Raw genomic sequence first — 14,558 nt, forward strand, 5'->3', positions numbered from 1 at the left:
GTTGATAGTATACACCTATAATATACCTATATTGTTACTACACGACAATAGTATATTGGAAGACAAGTGTTACAATGTGATCTATTGTAATACGACTATCTTGTGGCACGAGTGGCGTAGCGAAGCGGAGCCACGAGTGTCCACAAGATAGGAGTATTACAATAAAGCATTGTAACACGTGTTTTTCATCCTATTTTTTCTATTTCGGGGCTTTAATTTAATTAAAAAGTAATTATCAAAAACTACAGGAAACTTTAAAATTAATATGTCTTAAGTTGGCAACACCATTTACGTTGGCAAATTTTAAGTTGGCAGCGTAGATAAACACAACACTGACATTTTGGCAACTTTAAATTCCGTGAATGTGTAATTTTTTGCTCGTAGATAAATTTATTTATGGTGGATGTGTAAACTGCTGATTTGGAATGTATTAAGTTCTTCGTGTACCAAAAATCAAGGAAAACACATAAATTTTACGTACGTAATTTGATTTCACATTTGATGATTTGACGTCTTGGCGAACTGCCAACTTAGAGATGAAAAGTTACCAAAAACAATGTTACAATGGAACTCATTGAAACACTGTTTTTGCCGAAAACAGTTGCACAAAATTCTCATTGTAACACCGAAATAGAAAAATAATTCTTATCTATTATCATGTAAAAATCACACATGGTCAATGATTGGGTACATGGACGTTTGGCAAAAGCAAATTATCTGCAAGGTCATGTTATCTCAATCTCGTCTAATACTACAAATCAACGCTGGAATGTTGATTTTCATCACGCATAGGTATAGTACAAATCATAAAAGATAAACTATTAATTAAATGAAATTTCTATCAGAAGTTGTAGGCTTCTTTATTTAATAGTGGAGTTCTCTAAATTAGCAAATTGGAAGTATTTTTTCTGATTTTGAAAGCGGCTTGCATGCTACCTACATGGTAAATTTGCGTACACATTTACAAATTTCGGTATTCCCCAATGCGATAAATTTAGACAGTACGAACTCTTCAACTTTTTGTGTCACTTCTAATTGTACACGTGGGAGTCAATTTAGATCGTCGTAAAAAGGGAAAATTATGTGAATTGCAATTAAGTATGCACATTGCATGTATACTTTTTTGGCATTGGTGCTTCTGTTAAAGTAGGCCATCATACAACAATCTCGAGTTATCATCTTATCTGTTGTCTATTAAATATCACGATCGAGTTACTATAAATAACGTTTAAGATTAACACATTTAATGTAAAAATAATAGTTTATCTCACTTAGTACCTCTACATATGACATTCCAACTACGAAATAAATCAGTCATTTGTGTACACTAGCACTACACTACTTCTTATCTTGTTAGCTTATTAAATATTTGTGCACAGCATCTACACATAATACTGGTTTATATTTTTTATGTATATGTCGAGGGTGGATAGATACCTCAATATCTGTAGAGTATCGATTTGAGTTGTTTGATACGGATATTAGTTCCGAATGCAACACATGCAAGACATTCGAATGTCTGTCACAGTTACTTCCACTGTACAAAATCAAAGTAAGTATCCCAAATTGGAGTAATAGCTACTTGTAGCAATCGTCTAGAAATAATTCATTTCCAGGATTGTTTTTGAAAAGCTAGCGCCCACGAAACAGCCAGAAACTATTTCATACTACGTTAAGTGTTGATAATTGCAGAACTAATTTGACTCCGGGAAATGAAACATTACAGACTCTAAACTTTACCGGACTCTAATCAAATGCAAGGTTACATAATCTTTGAGCTTTGATTTGATTTTTGTATTACAACTGGAGAAATTGCACTGCATCTTTTGAATAAAAAGCGAAGTCAGTTTGGTGCATTCCATCACCTTTTTAATGATCTAACAGGATAATTTGCGGTTTTTTTAGTACATGCGGATGAGCATTGACACATTCGACAATATTACTAATAATGCTCTCATAATAATGCTTTCTTAATGGGAAACCGCATTTCATTACAATAGAAACTAATTGTTACATGCACAATAATCACAAAAAGAAGTAAAAGTAGCGTTGTAAGCAAAATTGACGACAAACTAAATGTCCCTTGAAAAAACTGCCAAGCTCAGCCCATGATAATTGAAGACTCATACTATGCTCATGTAAATACAAATAACTTTATTTTAAAAAAATGAAGTGTTACAAATACTTCCATGTTAACATTGGAAATGTTTATGGTTTCGTATAGCTATAGGTATGTGGTATATGGCCATCTGGGTACAAAGATACGAATTTCGTTCAAGCAGAAAAGATAACGATGTCGCATCAAGTACGATTGTACCGTACTCGATCGTCGCGAATACTGTAGTACGGTACTTATGAGTGCTCAATTGCTTAGTTAATTCCAATCTTATTATTCAGAAGGGTAACGTTCCCAGTGAATAAGGGTTAGTTGAGATTTACATAGGGCGTTATACAGTTGTTATTTCCAATGTCTCAACGAAAGGAATTAATTTCTACCAACCATAGCCCTCCTCCTCGACCTCTTATCGTGATCGGATATATTCCCTTATACCTCAAGAACGGATTGTCGGAAGAGGGTACTCACAAAGGGCGATTGAGACGTCTGCAAGAAATATATCCATTGGTGATGTCAAAACAAAAGCTATTTCGGTTAAAAAAAATGCGATTTATCTGCACAAGAGTTGTGCACAATTTATACTTGTTTTATTATACTATGCGATCAAAAATGAGTTGCTGTCACCTTTGAAATTTTTGTTTACATAGGAGATCGTACTTAACTTGAACTTCCAAAGCCGACTCGACAGCAACTCATTTTTGATCGCCCGTTAGTTGTTATGTTATGGTCCGCTTGCAATAGCTATTATAAACATGCAACCCAAGCAAAAAAGTTAAACTGTTAATTGCACCAGGGGCGGATTTAGGCAGGGGCTTTATGGGCTGCGGCCCAGAGCCCTGCGCTAGCGGGGGCCCCATGCCGATCACTACAATAGGTATTAATAATAATTATTTATTATACAAGACGATATAAAGGGATATTTTAACCATTGAATGAAAGATGTTAATTCACGAGATGGTTAGTTTCCTTTTATCGTCGTGTATAATATACAACTTTATTTTACAGCAGAAGCCATACAAATCATTGTAAAGCTTCTGACAATTCTGAATTTAATTTAGAGACGTCAAAAATAGCAAGCTTAGGGTCTGCCGTCGCGATCGTTTCTATAGAAACAGAATTGTAATATGTTCTGAACGTCATTTTAATCGTCCAATTGAAATAAGTATGACAGATGTCATTAGAATGCACTGTCATCTGTTTCACTTTGTCTACCCTTACGGTTAAAGTGATCACTTTATCAATCGTTACAGTTAAAGAACGGATTAGTCTACTCATTCAAACCTATTAAAATGCCAATTTAACATACGCTCTAAAATAAAAAGGATAAGTCCAATAAGATGCTAAATCATAGATTGTGTGGGTGTAAATGTAACCAGGCACATGCCTGATCCTATAAATTCGTAGAATCTTAGATTTTATGTCATGTCATGTACGTCAGAGTTTCTTTTTATGCTATATTTAATAATTATAGTAAGGTCGCGGTAATCCTAGGTCCAAAAGAAAAACAAGATACGAAGCATCATACACGTTTTCAGTAGGGGAAACACTTGAAAACTCTATTATTCTATTTTCATGTAATCACCGTACAGGCAATATTCTACGCTACTCACCCCAAGGCACCGTATTGAAAACCACTCTGATTCTCACAGGCCTAGTTCTAAAAATAGATCAGTGGTTTTTCGCTTAGGTTTGGGAGCCTTTCTATTGGTCAGTTTGGAATTTAGCTCCAATATGGCGACCGGAACCAACGACCAATTAAAAACGAGATACCCTGTTGTCGCCACTGTTCTAAATTGAGTCACTGTAGTAGTAGCTAGCTCCTTTCCCGATTACGAAAACTTTGATTTTTAATTATATTGTTGCAATTCAAAATCAATAATGGAAGTTTATTTATTTATTGTCTTTATGGCTCTATCCCCCATTTACTAATAAGTCTGAATTCAATAATATGATCGTGTCCCCATTTATCAAACTAAAATTGGTACTCAGCTCAAATTCAGCGGAGCAAGTAAAAAGTGTGCAGCATACAATTGATCCATAATAAAGTTGGGCCGATAGTTTTAAATTGAAATTAATAAGTTTGAAACAATTTGTCAAATTCAATGCGTTACTCATCAAAACAAATGAGATCGGTGCGACCTTAAATAATAATTTTCGGCCTTCGCTATAGTTTATTTGACTTCATTATCTCATCAACTACAAACGTACTATCATTTCCCTAGCCCACAATATGTGTGTTGTACATTACAATGATATGGTCTCTCTACGTATGATGTGCGGATATTTTGAATTTTCAATGTATTGTTTTACGGAAATTAGTTTGCGATGCATTCCACAAGAACGCAATATGGCTCATTTACAAAATTGAGTAGATCTAGGAGTAGATACATTCTATTTTGAAGGGCAATCGCTATTTTGGTTTTCATTATTCGGTACCTATTTAATCTATGCATTCTTTAACCGAGTGAAATCAGCATTTGATTTGATACATCCGTACCAAAATACACGTGGTCAACAAAAATGCATCAAATTCATTTGACATCGAATAAAATTAATGTCTTTTAATGTGTCCCTAACGAAATCGCAGGAGACATCATAAAGGTCAAAAATTATTTAGAATATTTCTAACTCGCAACAAAAAATTGAAGTAGTCGATTTTTTTCCTCTAGCAAAAGCTTAATAAAAGTTTTCTGTGAAATAATTCCTCACTTTTGATTTTAATTTTCTTTTTTTGCACCCCAACGTAATAGAAAAGTCGTTTTAAAAGCAGTTTTTCTTCCTTCATATATTACGGATACGGATCTAAATAATTGGACAACACAACCAGTGCTAATACGAGTAATAGACAATTAAAATCACTTCAACTATTTAAAATTTGCATCACATTTTATGTACTTATGTCATTTATTAGCTACACAACCAACACTTGTTGCTAAACACAGATAATTTTAAAATAATTGTATTCCATCGCATAACATGTTGATTGTTTTCAATAGTCTTTGGCCGTTTTGACTACCCCTGTTGGACTTATAATTATTTTTAAGTGTTTTAGCAATTACTACAATAATCAATTAATAAAAAAAATTATAATTGCGGTCAGGGCAAAAACTGTTAAAAAAATTTCTTAACATACACAGTAAATAGATAATTAGTAAAAGGCCTAATGTATTTATAATTAATCTATTGGAATTGTTTATTCATTCAATAAAAATGCTATTGGTTAATAAATTCCTATTTATTCTTCAACCAGTCATTGGCCACTCTTTTTTAAGATTATTAAATTAAACATTGAAACATGAACAACGTAAAATATTTATTTTTATCACACTTACATTTACACTTAAATATGTATATTGCACTTACCCTTAACGCATATAGGATAAAACGATGGTTCTTGTTATAAATTAAATCACATCTATTGTAGAATCAGAAACCGTTCAAATTTAACTCATTTTCTTTTGAAGTTTTTAATGAAACGGCTATATACCTAGTAGCAGATTTGCTCTTTGAAAGCATATGATCGGATGCCAATAATACCAAACATATGATCATTTCTGTAAAATACTCACGTAGGGTGAGCTATTAATGATGGTACCTACGTTCCATTATGGTCCCAAATTTTCGATGTATCAAATTCGTGGGCCACCATAGGGATCTCGGAAACTATAAGAGATAGGTAGGTAGTTTAAATTTGGCAAGGTTGCGTATTTTGATGCTTAACAAAATGTAGTTTGGAACTGAAAAATTCCGACCACTTTCGGAGAAATCCGGAAAAAAACGAAATTTTGCAAAACCAGTCTCAACATGAAAAAGTTCAGCTCACCAAGTTCTCGCAGAATTTCCATTTCATTTCGATATTTCGGCGAGTAAACGTGCGAGTTTAATTATATTGTGACATAAATGAGCATGCTGCTTTTTAATTTTGCTAGCCACTTGTAATAATACTTCCTCGCTTCCTGTCTACCGCTGAAATTTTTAAATTGTTGGGATTGATTCTCCGATTTTCAGCTCATCAATTAATTTATGGTAGGCCCCATACTTTTCTTCTTAAGATCCATTCTCTCACCCAACACTTCTGTTGTGTTTCACATTATTGTATAAAACTACTACAGCCGCGGCAACACAACGATGTCCTATTGGCACCAAAACGCCGCATTTGCGGAAGTTCAAAGGGCTGCTAGTGTAAACACATTTGTGAGAAATTCCGACAGCAATGGCTCACCCAACTTGCCCGACAGTTTATCGCGACACTCATTGCTGACAGTGCAAATACATGTTCTTCTAGTTTTTCGCGCGAGATTGACACAAGTAACTTGCTCTTCTATCTGCACCTTTACAAACAAGTGAATCACAATTCAATTGACCGCGATTGTTGTCTATTAGTAAACGCACTTACATATAAAACTGGGAGTATATTGCTACTGCATACTCCACGCCGTAGTATCATTGCAGAACTGTTGCATTGAGAGTGTGAGAGTCTAAATTGCGCGTAAAGGCGTGGCGAAGGCTTGTGGTGGATCCACGGTCTTCCCGGTAATAATATCTATCTTCCGCTCATCTTCAACCGGAAATTCTACCTATAAGTGGAATAGTGGATATATCCCTTCGGCAAATAATCATGGTGTTCTTAATCCTTTTTTGAACAAAATGAAAACTGACGCAGGTTCGAGGTCCACGTTTGGTCGATTCTGATTTCCTTGCAAAACGGGTTCTTACATAGCTTCTCAATTTGTCTCGCTATAAATGTCGAATTGCTAAAATCACCATGCCACGAGTGTCGCTCGTGTTTATAAATGCGCTTCAATTCTAGAAACTATAACTTTTGGAAATAATTAGTTGTCTTCCAGGAATAGAGCGTAGAATTAATTGTTCGGGGATATTAAGATTATTTTGCAGCATCCGAAGGTTCTCGTCGTTATTTAATATTAATATTTTCTAATTTCAGTTCCGTTTACCGATTAGTCGCGGTTTTGTTTGCAATACTAAATGAAACCCAGGATAAAACGTGCAATTAATTAAGCATAATTACCGGTAGCTAATTAGTGCTGACCGCGCGTAACGTAGATTTTACTATAAGCGCCTGTTGTCAAGATAGGATAGGCAACCAACTGTTCATCGCGGGGCGGAAGTACGTTCTCGCAGCTTTCTTTAGCATATTTATTCTACATTTTAGCATTGAATAATAATTCAATGATTTTAGTAACAAAAAAAGATAACATATAACTGTTAACTGTTTTAATCGAATTTATTGGTATTTTATTTGAACTAAATTGGTATATAACTGCCTTACTCTAGTCCTAATTTGAGTTATATATGTATTTTGGTGGTGAACACGTATAGGAAAATATACTCTTAAAACTGAAGATGTAAGTGGTAAGATATGATTATTTAGCGTATTTTGATTCAATATATGCCTATCCATAGACCCAAATGGGCTGTAACTGATATTTATTTTTCTTAGACTGCTGATAACCATTTTGTTTACAACGCGGTGTGGTGTGGATTGAATGAAAAACCTGAACACATTTTCAGCAATTTGGCAAATTTTTGATGCATCGCTGATACGTGCAACAATCCTCCACAATTTTTTCTCGTTAAAAGCTTTGAATGACTCTGATGCGAACATCGTATCTGCACATATGGAACATTTAACAGACTTAGCTATTTTTCTTGTAACAAAACCTGAAATATACTTGTACCAGTACGTACTTAGTTACGTCTATACCTAATAGGCCAATAGGTACTGCCGTTATCTGGTAAAGGATGTCGAATAATAGTTCTACGTGATTTTAAGTTAATGGTAAAGTCGAAAACGCTCGGTATTGCATTATTGTATAACACCTTCGTCGGTACCTTTCTAAAATCGGCTTCATTCCCCGCAAATGCACTATGGTGGGATTAAATTTTTCTCTTCGAATGGCTCTGATCCATTGGCCCTTTAAACTTTTATCCGTTGGAAATCTGCATATTATTTAAAATTTTATATAAGTACAAAGTACATGTTGATACGCACGAGTTAACCTAAGTTTATTGGTTTATTCTCAACAGAAAGTTATCTGTTTACTAATTCGAGCTAATCAAAAGAATGATTAATGAACGGAACATCTAAAATAACAGCTTATTTCATTATATTGCATATCATCTCTGCGATTTTTGCCCCGCCGTGCATTGTGTGTTGCATACTGTGTTGACAACACCTTAGATAGTTATTGCAAGTCTCTGGGTGAGAGCGTTATGATTTATGAATGAGGGATCTTTTGCATTTGTTCCGTATTTTGAATCTTTTGCATCTTTGACGTTGGTTTTGAATTGCATTGTCGTAATTACTTTTATTTTTAGACTATCCGTCCGTGATCGACCCCTGTGTACCCATGTGGGTTGACCGTCTCTCCGACTTAACTATCTGTGACTTCCGAAATCACTTCACCGACCTTGACCAGAAGCAAGGAGTAGTCACTTCTGGTGGGGCTCGAGATTAACCGTACTGACTGCCGACTACCGAAGATTCTAAAAGATATTTAAAATTAAATTCATATAATTGTAATTAATATATTCTGTAATTAAAAATGTATCTTTTTATCCAACTTATTTTTACCATTTGATTCGAAGTAACCTTGCAATGGAAATATAAGCGCGACAGGCAGCAGAAATTGAAGAAAACCCAACGGCCAAGATAAAGGGCTAGAGTAAAAAGAAGGTTAGGTACATGTTTAAACTGTGGTCAAAAAGGACATTTTAGCACTGATAAAAAGTGTCCAGACCATTATGGTCTGACCATACAGTGACATGCAAGCAATGTAGTAATGAAGGACATGCCACATAAATATGCCAAACAAAAAGATAACAACACAACGAAACAAGTGAACATGAATAATCAAAATTCAAATGTAAAGATAAATACGACTTGTATTAGAATGATGATTGATTCGGAAGCGCATTGTAACGTCATCGGTCGAAGTACATGGGATTCCCTGAAAGAACATAAAATTGCATGTAATTCAAGAAAAGTGTTCTTAGAATTAGAACCATGTGGCTCCAATAAAGTGGAAGTAATATAGGCCGTTGCAGACCATAATTGAATACAACAACAAAAAGCTACTGGGTGCAAAAATTGTAGTTATCAGTAAAAAAGCGGCTCCTATAATCTCTCCTATAATAGGCACAAAATATTACATTTGTTGAGAGTTTTGTTATACCTAGGCTCCTCTGTAACCAATTTGTATTTCAATGTCATTGCAATTGGTTAGACCACCAACAATACCGATTTCTAGATGATGTACTCCTTGAGTGAGACCAACGATGTATCTCTATCCTTCCCAGTTTTGCATTTTCTCTTGATTTATTGTTAAACATAATAGACCATGTATAATGATCAAGGACTACTTAATTATGTAAACAAGTTTATCGAAAAGCTGTACAATATTTGACTGGAGATGCACAAAAGTACCTATTTCTTTTACCATTGAATAAATTACTTATTCAATACATTTACTGCATTTTTCTATAATGACCCCTTCTGTAAATTACTTGGTTCTAAGGTAATTAGTGGACTAGTCGATCATGATACTACAACTACAAGTCTATGTCCGGCTGAGATTTTTGGCTTTCACCGTACCACTGTGAATATAGTATATAGATTTGGAACTTCAATAATAAATAGAGGCGCAGTTTTAATGTCTGCTCCCAACTAGAGCTAAAGCTTAACCTAGTTACACTACTGTCCTAGATTTTGTATCGATTTCGGAATTTCGCAAGAGGATTATCTGTTCTAGTTTACTAAACACTGATCGATACCAGTAAAAATTCGTTGTGTTTGTGGAAGAAATGTCTTACTGTCAGTATTTGTGTATTCGTATTAATTGGGAAAAATTAACAAATATGTAGTATTTAGAGGAAAAGTACAGTTGCCGTATTTTGTAGTTGCTTGCTGCGCTCGGTAATATTTTGAAATCAAATATAATTTCCTTTTCAACACTATTTTTCTTTTAGAATCCGTTCATACGAAATTTGCGAAGTTGTTCTACTATTTTTGACATTACGGCATTTGTGGGGTAAAATTTTGTAGCAAAGTATCGTGACAAAAACGACTCGAGCCCGTTGCTTATCGAACGGAAAGGCAACATCCCTCGAAACCGACCACAGTGCTGAGTGCATCTGTTCTGGCCCACCTGCCCACCCTCTCCCCATTTCCTTCTCAATTCGGCTATATACGAGAAACTGGCGTAAACTTTACCACCCTTGCATCAGTTGTGTTGTGGCCTGTCGAAAATTTGGTAGCATTGACGTCATTAGGATTTTCCTTTTTGTTTGTATAATTATGTAGGCGCAAAACTTCATAATCACTTCCGAATGCAGAGGTTTTTCTTTCTTAGTGATTCATACTAAAATAAATTGAATTTCATTAAAAAATTCACACTTCCTGTTACTATCCCGCTGTTATCTACAGACAGATAAAATTACGCGTTTTTTAACTATCATCAGCAGGGAAATGGTGTGTAATTATAAATGCCTTGCGTAGGTAGGTATTCCGGCATTTTGAACAGTCACTGAACACCATAATTATGATAATGGTAATTATTTGTCCTCATAATTCGATTAGTAATTTATAGTAGATTAAATATAGGGATCAAAGGTTTATTTAATTACTATCTGCGCTATACAAAATAATTTCAAACCTAATTAATATCACTGATATGTAATGGCATTTCATTTAATGCAATCAGCTCAGCTGATATAATTATCTTATCTCATTTTGGGAGAGTATTATTATCACTTCTTGAAATTGAAATATGCATTTCTCCGAGTGGGAACTGTTTACTTTTGTTTGGTCTGGTTTAAATTATAAATTAGCAAAGGCTGCCGCTACGACATATCTTTTAGGCTTTCGTTCGTTATAAAAACATCGACCGTTAAAACAATGAAATAATAGTATATTAGGATACAAGTGTATAATCAAGTCTTTAAAGCACGCGCAACGAGTTTAAGGGCACGACGCAAAGCGGAGTGCCTTTAACGTTGCAAGTGCTTTAAAGACCAATTATACACGTGTATCTTATAGTATTTTTTATTATACCTGCAGTATAATTTAAAAATAGGTAATACAATGAAATCATATTGACGTTCTACTCGAATACATGTCTAATTAAGTGGGCTGGGCGTTTGTAATTTCACGATTGCCATGGAAACGTCACTTGACGTTTGCTTATAAAAATCGTCGTCTTTGTGAATAAAACGATTTCCGTTGAAAAAGATAATACACCGTCCATTAAATCGCTTGTTGTAAAATCTAAACAAACGTTGGTAGGTGTAAAATCGCAATCCAGTAAAGCCTATTAAGAGTCTTCTTTACCTAAGCGCAACTTTTTTACATTATAGTGTATAGATGATTATAGCTGCAAGAGATAAGATGAATTTCTTGCTTTGTCAACTCCCTGTCTTGGTCCTTAGTTAGTTTCCACCGACACTGTGCAGCGGCGCGACTTGTTACACTCAAATTGATGATTTACCGCCCGCCAAGATACAGACTTTATTTACAAAAATTATGATTTCATTTTTTGGGGTCATGCTTAGAAGTAACTTATCTAAAAAACTGTCGGTTTACTTTTTCCATAAATCGTCTTGATCGAGAGTAAAAAAATAAAACAGATTAGCGCAATAATCGGTGCGAAACATCTAATCTTTAAACAATCGGTATTCAGTTGCTATAAACTTAAAAAAAAAATAGTCCGAACATTTTGTAGATAAAGGTCTAAATTTATAAAATAGTTCTTTAAAAAAATTGTTTTTTGAAAAACAACTAGAGTTTTTATGGCGGGCGCTCTTATGGAAATTTACATTGGGTGCAGTGGGTACAGAAGACTCTTAATTATCAAGCATATGAAAAGTTGTTTCCATGGATGAATAGGAAGTTACTTACGAATAAAGTCTTAAATGCATCGATAATGCTGGCATATATGAAGGAAATGTCAAAGGTATTTAAATCTTCTATCTTTTGGTGCATTCATTAAAAACTTTAAAGCAATGGTGTGATTAAAAAGTGGAACAGATTTGGAAGCATACCCTAAATTACGCGCGTTTGTAAAAGCTTCAACCAAAGGATAGGTACAAGTCAAAGAAATGTTCTGCATTTACAGAAAGCGACTTAGGAAGATTTTTTATTTCACCCAGATGACAAGTTTCAAAAGTCATACTTGAAGTATCGTTACTTAACAACTTTAAAGCACGTGTGTTTTAAAGGCCTTTTTTCGCACGCATTTGAGTGTCTAAAACGGAGATTGTGGTTCAGGTATAATAAAAAAAATTATCAAGGATACGGGTTGGCATTTAAACAAATTTGAGTGGGTCAAAATCTCTTTTCAATCGGACCAAAAAATACTCAACCATTTCGGTAATTTTAATATACACTTTCAGTAGATGGCAAGAGGTTTATGCTTTGCCGCATTGATAAAATAAACTTCCAAGATTTTTCAACGCAAAAACCTACACAGTGTCGGACTGGCCAGGCAGGATACCGGGAAATTTCCCGGTGGGCCCTTCCGATTCGCCTTGGGTGGTCCCCGGGCCGAGACCTCCGCATAAACAGAAGATACTGCGGAACATATCGATTTCCGGAAAGTGTATTCCTACATCGCACCAAAGTTGGACTGGGTCAAGCATAGAGTGACCCGGTGACCCAATTAGTTTACTGACCCAGTGACCCGGTGACCCAGTTGACCCGGTGACCCAGTTTGACCCGGTGACCCAGCTTGACCCAGTTTGACTCGGTGACCCAGCTTGACCCGGTGACCCAGCTTGACCCGGTGACCCAGTTTTACCCTGTGGCCCAGCTTGACCCGGTGACCCATCTTTACTCGGTGACCCATCTTGACTCGGTGGCCCAATTTAAACCGTTGACTCCTAGGTTGATCCAGTTGAATCCGGTGACCCAGTAATTAAATTATTGTTAGGTATCATCCAAAACAATTTCAAGTAACTTTTAATTAAAAAAAAACTTCCTCAATAATATTCGCCAACGAGCACGTAGCCCAATTTCATTCAAGAGAACTAATACCTAAAATGCATTTGTTTATAGTTTGTAGTCAAGTAGTCAATGAAATTATTTAGAGAAAAGATTTATTTGGATTAAGCTAACTAGTAGAAAATAATTAAATGTGAATGAACACCTGTAAGCAAACTGGTAAGCCCTGAAGCAAAGACATGAAGGAGGGAACTGTTTAGAAATAACATGACTCTAATACAATTTGGGACATGGAAAGTTTTTTACGGCAGTATTAAAGCAAACATAACAGAAATGGCAGTTGTCAAGCTATCGAGTATTATTTTCAGCAAACCAGCATTAAATTTCATTTATTTCATAATCTGTAGACTTGAACCGAGGTCACTGACTTAACTGCTTTATTCGATCAGACTGGGTCAAATTGGGTCCCCGGGTGAAATTGGGTCGCTGGGTCAAACTGGGTCACTGGGTCAAACTGGGTCAAATTGGGTCAAACTGGGTCACTGAGTCAAGCTGGGTCACTGGGTCTAACTGAAAAGAGTATGACGTGACCCAGCGACCCAGTTTAATTCAGTGACCCAGGTGACCCAGTCCAACTCTGCATCGCACATTTAGCATCGTCCTTGTTCCATAATACAGCGATGGGAATTGGGGTAACAAGTGCCGAACTAGAGAAGGAAGAGAGAAAATGGGAAGATCGAGAAGAAGTGCGGCGATGTTTATTTTTAGGAAATACATGCTGAAGCTGAATAGGGCAATGTGAATAATAATCGATGGATCAATTTAGATTATACAGGGTGGGCCATTAGTAGTGTGTAGGTGGAAATTGAATATCGCAGTTATCATAAAACTGAGATGGCCGTGACTATGCAGTGGTTCATTAAACGTACTAACATACGCCGAACGGGAAACGGCTAACGTTAAACTTCTTTAGTGTTAAAAGAAATCTCTCGCATTTTCATATTCTCTTTTCTTTTTGAGACTTCTTTGCATACAGTTCCTTTCACGTATCCCCATCAGAAGAAGTCCAGTTGTGTACGGTCGGGAGAGCGCGCTGGTCAATTTAAAGGGCCTCGTCGACCTATCCACTTCCCATGAAATTGCTGATTCAGCCATTCTATAACATTTTATAGCAAAATGAGGTAGGGCACCATCGTGCTGAAACCACGTTTGTTCTACAAGGTGCATCATTGCATTTTGTAGAAGAGCAAGTAGAAGAGCAAAAAATTGAATACTTAAAAATTCATAATAAAAAGCACCGTTTAAAATATGTTATTCAAATTCAATTCTTCTAACAAATTAACTTAAGTAATCAAGTATCAACAATCAACAACAGATGTTGTTTCATTTTATTTTGTTTTAATATTTTCCAATATGGCTTTCGTGGATTACTATTAAAATTGATTCATTTATTGGTTTAAATGCAAAATTTTATTTTTTAAAATG

This window comes from Photinus pyralis, unplaced genomic scaffold (assembly GCF_008802855.1).
Source record: "Photinus pyralis isolate 1611_PpyrPB1 unplaced genomic scaffold, Ppyr1.3 Ppyr1.4_LG10, whole genome shotgun sequence".
In the NCBI taxonomy this organism is placed as follows: domain Eukaryota; kingdom Metazoa; phylum Arthropoda; class Insecta; order Coleoptera; family Lampyridae; genus Photinus; species Photinus pyralis.